Genomic DNA, 8,133 nt, shown 5'->3' with positions numbered 1-8,133 from the left:
GGCGTGCGCCACCACCGCCCGGCCAAAGGGGCGACTTTTAAAAAAATTGTAACAAATGTTTCATCAATTCTATTTTTTGTATAAAAAACAAGCGAAAAACCTGGCCAATAACCACATGACCATGACCACAGGGAAAGGGACTTCTCAAACTTCAAGAGTCTAAAAACATACACATGTTCCTTTCAGCTTGTCTACAGCAATTGTCTGTGCTTTTCCATTGAGCTGTTCTTGAAAATTCCACACACCCTCAATGGTATTCTTTGTCCCAGCTACAGACAGTGAGGGAGAGCATGCTGGTTAAATCACTTCCTAAACAGTTTTCTGCTGCCCCTTCTTGATTTGTGGATGTACAGGATCTCACTGACCCTGGCTATGGTAGCCCTGATAAGTGACTCCAACTCTTCACCATCTTGGATTACAAGCTACAAGTGGTGTGGAGTGATGTGCTTTACTTTGAGATCTTGGGAAGCATTACCCGTCAACTCCAGCACTCAGCTGGGAGGTACTTGGTAATTGTGGCCCTGTTCACAGCAGCAGTGGTACCCACCTGTCCATGGCTTGTGGTTGAGTCTTCGACTGTCTATGGATGCAGCCTATAGGAAAACTGTATCCCGGCTCTCTGTGAGTGAGACACCACCATAGCCTTTGACCTTCCCACCGTCCTGTCCAGTTTTGCCTCCAGCCATGGGCTTGGCCATGTGACACCCACCCAAAGGTACAATTCTTAACATTAACACTTGTAACAGGTTTAAAAAAAAAGGAAATCAGGACTAGGTTGAGTTATAGCAGTAACAGATCATCATCTGAGAAGGGAAAAGCACTCACAGGAGGTAGGCAGGGCCTTCACACCCTGGTTCTAGATTGGACAGCACTTGATTTTCAGTCTCTACAAAAGAGCCTGACCTTGGGTAGAGTATCACCTTTGCATCATCAGCTATCAACCCGGCTTTGATAAAAAAAAAAAAAAATAAGTATCTTGGTCCTGAGGAGAAACCATGGCGACACCCCACTACACTAACTCTGATACAGGTCTTACTTTAACCTCTGTACTTACGCTTCCTTCGTTCTGAGTAGCTGGGTCCTTTAATTCGGAGATTTTGTGGGGGTGTGTGTTTGTTCTTTATTTCCTCTCCTGCTTTCTCCTTGTTTTGTACAGATTAGGTCTTGCTTCCCCCAGGATTGAGCTACTCTTACTTCTTCTATAGGCTATCTCTTGTTAATTTGGCTTACATTTTGAGCTATTTCCTCAACTTTGTTTTCCGATATGCCTGCCACGGTTACCCAGTGACACGGTAAGCCCTAAAGACACTAGTGGGGTGCCAACCACATCTGCTTTTCTGATCAATCATATGCTCATCCTGTGCTGTCATTCTGCAAGATATTGGAGGAAAACTATACAATAAAAATGTATGGTCTATCTGACATGTGACCCCAAGAACCATCAAGGACAGATGACAGCTCATTACTGCTTCTCTTAAAATCACTCACTTTAAGTATAGTTAGACGACCCAGTTAACTCAAACTGAAAGCAGGCAAGGTCATAATGTTTAACAAGACTCTCAAGACCTCGGGCTTATGGAATGCATTATAAGCAGAGAAATCTAGAAACAGATGATAAAGTTGAATGCTCTTAGAGATCATAGATCTGGCTCATTACAAGATGCATCAGCTGAGTATTTAATCGATCCTGACTTAGTCATGTGTTTCAGGGAAGTGCTAACTTCCCCCATTTTAGGACCCCTGGAGTACATCTCTGCTCGTGCCTATAAGAACATGAGACCACCAGCAGCAGAAAGTCTCTTTTCCTCTCCAATGTTTGGTCTTACCCCTCTTTCCTTCTTCCTCTCTTTTTTCCAGGACCACACAGTGTAGCCTAGACTGGCCTTGTACTTACTATGTAGTCCAGTGCTGGGATTATAAGTGTACCACACCATCCCGAGCCAAGTCCTTATTTTTTTAACCTAGCACTAGACTCTTCCCCAGATGAATGGAGGTAGGAATTTCTATTCTTTCCATAGCACCAAGTCCTTTCAATACATCTATGTATTTCCCAAGGTTGATCTTCAGTGTATTCAAGAGAGGGACCCCCACAACTCTGCAGTTTTGTTCTCCTCTCTTCCTGACCCCAAGGACAGGCTTCAGGAATGCTGGGACAATTGGTGGCTTGACCAATTTGCAACTGACAATCGCTTCCCAGTTTGTACCGTTCAAAAGATGAGTGATAATGAGGAGCCTCCTAATTACTGGGGCTTCAGCCTTGTCACATTACGACTCTTTCCACGAGACATAGCTAATTGCTTCTGTCAAGGAGAGAAATTTAGAAAGACCCAGAAAAGAAGAAGACACTTAATTCAGTTAAGAATATATTTTTTTAATTATTTCTGTTCATGGCACTCTTACATTTAAACCTTCTGCCTCTCTATTCATGTGTTGGAAGGGAGAGGTCTTTGTCCTTTCTTGTCTTGACTACTATTCCATCTCTCTCCAGACCCAACATTCACCCATTAATCTAGGGAGAGCCCCATGACCTAATTACCTTCCTCTAGGCCCTACTGCTTAAGATTTCCTCCATGGTGACACCAGTCTAGGGGCCAAGCTTCCAAGACATAAACCTTTGGGGAACACACTCAAGTCATAGCAACCCATGGCATATGCTGATGTTACAGTTAAGTGTAAAGCCCAGATCTCTGAATTTTAGGAACCTGTCACTGAGGACCACTGTAGATTGTGTTTCTATTACCTATCACTGCCAGCAAAGTGTCCAAAGCATGTTAGCTTAAAGCAACGATGATTCCTTACTCCTTGTCAACTCTTGAATTGACCAAGCTTAACTGATACCATCCAAGGTGGCCCCTCCTGCTCTGCCTTTTTGCCACCAGCCAGAAATCAGTCTAACTGAGCTGCCTCCCAGCACACCACCTCTATCAAGCCTCTATCTGCATAGTATTAATGTCTCATTGGTTAAGCAAGTCACATAATTAAGCATACTCAATGTGTGTGGGGAGAACCTTGTAACAGAAGGAGTACCAGAGCCATGGATGGAGTTAGCACTTAACTCCAAGTCTGATTAAAGTCATCATGTTGCCTCATAGCCACTTTATGTTGCTATTTTTTTAATGATTTGTTCATTTTTATTTTCTGTGCATTGGTGTTTTGCCTGCATGTATGTCTGTGTGAGGGTGTCAGATCCCCTAGAACTGGAGTTACAGACAGTTGTGAGCTGCCACATGGGTCCTGGGAATTGAACCCGGGTCCTCTGGAAGAGAAGCTAGTGCTCTTAAACTGCTGAGCCATCTCTCTAGCCCCTCATGTTGCTATTTTTATTTTGGGCGTCATGATTCTCAAAATTAGAAATAAAATTTTACCACAGCTGTCTCTAATCATTTTCTAATTCCTTACCCAAGATATTTAACCCTGTGCCCCTCTTTTTTCATATACATTCCCAGCTAGTTCATGCAGGACAGTCTGATAGCTTAGAAGGTCTGGACTATGAGCTAGCACCCAGGACTGAGTGTTTGACAGGCTGGAGACCTTCATTTGGGGATTTAGAGGGGAACACCCAGGGCATCAGAAGTCTCTGGGCCATGCCTACTGACCAGGAGCCTTGTTCCCCTGCCCAAGGAGCCACACGGATCTTTGTTTCTTGAGTGCCACACCATGAGCAATCTTATCGAAGCTAAGGTCCTTGCCTTCTCCCTACCTCGCCCTCCATTACGGGTCAGTCCCTTTCCTGACTATCCTTTCATAGTTCACTCCTTTCTCAACTCTTCAAGTCGCCAGTTGTCCAAGCTGATATTAAAAAAAGCCTACTTCCTGACTTATACCCATTTTTCACTCTTTGCTCATTCTTCCACAAAAACCCCACTTCTGCAAGCCTGAGCTAAATAGCTCCCCCTAAATAAGAATGCCTACATCCCCCCCCCTTTGATTTCCTTTCCTTTCCTGTCTTTAAATTTTATTTTAGCTTAACGTTTCAGATGGGGTCTCTCTTGCTATGTAGTACATGCTGGTCTTGAAGTTATGATCCTCTTGCCTCAACCTCCCAAGTGAGGGTTAAACAGTATGTCACTGTCCCAGTTCCCTGACTTAGGGTGAGCCCACTCTCCTTTGGATCTATTTCAAGTTCCTTGCTCCCCTGAAGGCCCTGTGCCCACAGGCTCTAGTTCTCCATTCTGTCTCTGACCTCCAGGAAGACATTACCGAGAAGATATTATTGTGCTTCACACTGCCCAGTAGCAGTCAAATCCTCATCTGCCTATTTATATTTAAATTAAATTAAACCAATTAAATTTAAATAGAAATGAGAAGTTCAGTTTCTCAGTCATATGGACACAAGTGGCCAAAGGCCACCGAGTGTGACTTAGTGACAATAACAAGCATTTCTTTTCCCCAAAAACTCTTCCTAAAATCTAGGTGGCCATTCTTTGGTAGCTAATTATTGCTTCTGATTTTTGATTGACTTTTCAGTCACCAGTTCTTAGCCCCCTTATTTCTTAAGCCTGATCCCAAGCCATACACTTTTTGTTGTAGAATCCTTTGAAGCTGGACTTATCCTTGTGGCCTAGAGTTGATCAAAAGAATCCCAGGGTAGGTTTATTGGGAGGGTTTCTTGTATATGGTACATCCAAGGAATAATCAAGATCCGAGCTTGCACCACATACCTCTTTGCCTGGGCTAACAAGGAAATGAGGACGTCTTTTCTAAATCAACAGCAGCCATCTTGTTTAAATCTATAGCAGCCATCTTGTACCATGAAGGAAGTGGGGTGACTGTCTTACAAGGCTACTCAGAATACTTAAATGTCTGAAAGAACCTACCTATCCCTAAGAAGCTTGATATGTCATTAAAATAAAATGACATTGTTTTATTGTTTAACAGTCTGCTGTCCAACTTTATTTATTATATAGCCTTTAAACATTACTGACAATAAAAATCATATTGTTCATGTGGGGAAGACAAACTCACTTCTGAAGAGTCCTTTCTGGACACAGTCTGACTTTGTCTAGCACGTATGGTTACAGAGAATGTTCCCCTGGTGGTGATCTTGGCTGGTACAGTATGATCTTGGCATGTCAACTAGAGCTGGATGTGTCAATCAAACTGGGTAAGAAGCCCTAAGTTTAGAATTCAGATTCATTCAGAAAGGGCAGCACATGTTCATCCTGGCTTCTGAGCAGAGGAGAGTCACTTCATAGCTCTAGATGGCAAGCCCAGGGCATATGACCTAGGAATTGGAGAAATTTAAAGTTAAGAGATTAGAATGCAGAAGAAAAGTGAGTTGTGCTAGAGTTGGACCCTTGCTCTGAGATAAAGCTTTGAAGTGTTGGGTTTGATTCTTCTGTATCTTACAGTTCTAGTGCATTCTTTCTTTGTAGCCCAGTGGAGTTATAACTCTCCCAGTTCAGATTCTGGGGCACTAACTGCCTGGTTGGTAAAATTTCCTCTATAGATGCCATTCATCTTTGAATGTTGAAAATACGTTAAGCAGGGATGTCTCCATGATATCCCCCTGACTCACTTATAGCACATAGTAGGAAATGAGTAAACTTAGGTGTCTTAGTCGATTTTATTTCGGTGCATGGAAAAGCAGAGCGAGGGCTCCCAGGCTGGACCACAGCCTCTCGAGTTCCTCTCCTGAAACAGTCTAATCTTAGCCTCTGTGAAAGTGTGTCATCTTAGCAACAGCAGCACTTCCATCTATATTTGTACCTGAAAGTTACACTAGAAAGGTGAGAAGGGAAGAGATGCCGCTCTCTGTGTTTCAGCTCCAAGATACACCCGAGACCAATCAATTCAAAAATGAATCTGCTAGTGCGATGCCAGTGACAATTTGAAAGGAAGTCTTGAGTCTCATTGAAAGCTCTGCCCAGTCCCCTACTCACGCTTAGATCTGAGAATCATTCATCGTGTCTGGTGTGTGTGGTGTGATGAGTCTATATGTAGGTGAACGTGTATTTCCTTGAATGGCTTATTATCAAAGATGTTAAAACTGAAGTAAGAGAATACTGAGGTCAATTGATTGGTTTCCATTTACTTTGTTTTATAACATCTGCCAATATTCTGGATCTTGACCCAATATGAATTCCCATTATATTCATCTATTGAATATTCATCCTTAAATAACCAGCAGACAGCAAAGATCCAAAATAATGATGGGTATGTTATGTATTTAGATGATATACCCATTAACAATGTATAGTGCACCATTCCGATAATTATCTCCTTCAATTGGCTCCTTGATTCTGGGAGATAAGACCTGCTTGTGCCCTGTTGTTTGAGTTTCTTGGACTGGTTCTAAAAGCAACTCACCCGCAAATGTACAGCAAAGACCAGCAGAACGTGTCCCAGAGCCAAGAGCTTCCTTTTTCTAAATCCTAGCCTTGTCTCTCTGCTCTGCTTAGAGACAGAACCAGGTAAGGCTTTGGAACAATGGCATCAGAGTTAGGTTCCCTAGCCAGCTGTGTACCAGATACATGGCAGGATTGAAATTCACAGCTACTTAGAGATGTCACTCCCTTCTTCATAAATTGGAACAGGAATATGCCTATCCTACAATGTCAAGTCAAAAGTCTTATACAAGAGTATATCTCGGGGATGATCCTGTCATATGTGCTCAATGAATGGTAGGCCACAAAGGAGACTTTCATAGATCCAGTTAATACAAATTCAGGTGTGTATGGTGTAATATGCAAAAATAAAAAATAAAAAAATAGAGGTAACCCTCTGCCTTCACTTCAGACTGGCTAGCAGGGATCAAGCTGGACTGGCGCTTTCATCAGCAAGGAACTTGCCACAGGGATCTAACCAGAAAGGTGACAATAGCCCACAAACACCAAGCTTCCAGACACTGGGCATCTGGAAATATCAGAAAACTGCTTAAAAACTCACCTCCTAGTCCAGGCTGCTTTGTGCCAAGAATCCCATGATTGCCCTCTGTAGCGGGGAGCATTGAAGACAGGCCTATGCTGGTATGAACTTAAGGGGAACAGTCAGAGGATGGGGGACACTGGGTCACACCTCCTGTGGCTGATCGTGTAAGCATTTCCTGTCTCCAGCACAGGCAATTTTCTGAAGCACAGAGTTTAGCCAAACATTCAGATGCTAACAGATCAGTATAGGTAACTGAGGCACAGAGCCCTGGACTTCTGCAGGGGAAGAAGCAAACAAGCACTGAGAAAAGACATCAGGAGTGTCCCGGGATGCCCCAGAGACAGCCATTGGACCTGAAAACTTGGCCCTTTCTCATACTGTGAATATACTTACTACCTGTTGTTCTCATCAGTTTTTAGGAGATTCAAGTCACCTCAGTCAAAGGTCTCGGCGACTGCTGAGCAACCCTACCCAGTGCTCATAAAGAACATTTCTATTTGTGGCACTGCATTTCTTTCTTAAAAGGAGTCCTCCAGCTGGGTGGTAGTGGCACACCTTAAATCTCAGCCCTCAGAGAGCAGAGGCAGGTGGATCTCAGTGAGTTCCAGGCCAGCCTGATCTACATAGCGAGGTCCAAGACAGCCAGAGCTGTTACACAGAGAAACCCTGTCTTGAAAAACAAAACAAAAAAGGAGTTCTTCAACTTCTACACATTTTTGGGCTCCTCAAACTGTGACAAGAGGAGAGAGAGAGAATGCCTGTATTCAAAGAGTGCCTGCTGTGTGTGACCCAATTGATTTGTATGACAAATAAACAAACCGAGGTCTGTGGGGAGGGAACTGACTCTCACTTGGCCTCACAACCAGCAACAGCCATGTGAATTTTAATGTTCAGCTCTCCTTTCCTCCCATCCTGGGCTCTTTCTAAAGAAACAGGTCACATTCCTGAGTAGTTCAGTGATTGGTGAAGTATGGGTCCCTAGAGCCAGGCTAGACCCCTGTCAGGTTCATTCTTCAGTAGCAAGAGTGGGGTGTTATAACTACACCTGTGGCACCTATTTCTGCAGGATAATGGATGTTCATAAAAAATATAATTAGTTTAAAAATACTAAAATATTTAAAGAGAGAATAAAGTAATACTAAAAAAATAAGAATGGAAAATACCATAACACAGAGCATGTAGATCATAGACAGTGCTTTGTTAACTTTAAATATTTTAAATGCTAATGATAAAAGAATGATAGCTGTGGAGAGTCACTGGATA

At 43.0% G+C, this 8,133-nt stretch overlaps 1 pseudogene; it reads right to left on the bottom strand.

Moving 5' to 3' along the window:
- Nucleotides 1–309: 309 nt before the first annotated feature.
- Nucleotides 310–686, bottom strand: LOC102926261 (histone H2A.V pseudogene; annotated as a pseudogene).
- Nucleotides 687–8,133: the final 7,447 nt, after the last annotated feature.

Source organism: Peromyscus maniculatus, chromosome 3 (assembly GCF_049852395.1).
Source record: "Peromyscus maniculatus bairdii isolate BWxNUB_F1_BW_parent chromosome 3, HU_Pman_BW_mat_3.1, whole genome shotgun sequence".
NCBI lineage: Eukaryota > Metazoa > Chordata > Mammalia > Rodentia > Cricetidae > Peromyscus > Peromyscus maniculatus.
This window is presented reverse-complemented; position numbering and strand designations above follow the sequence as displayed.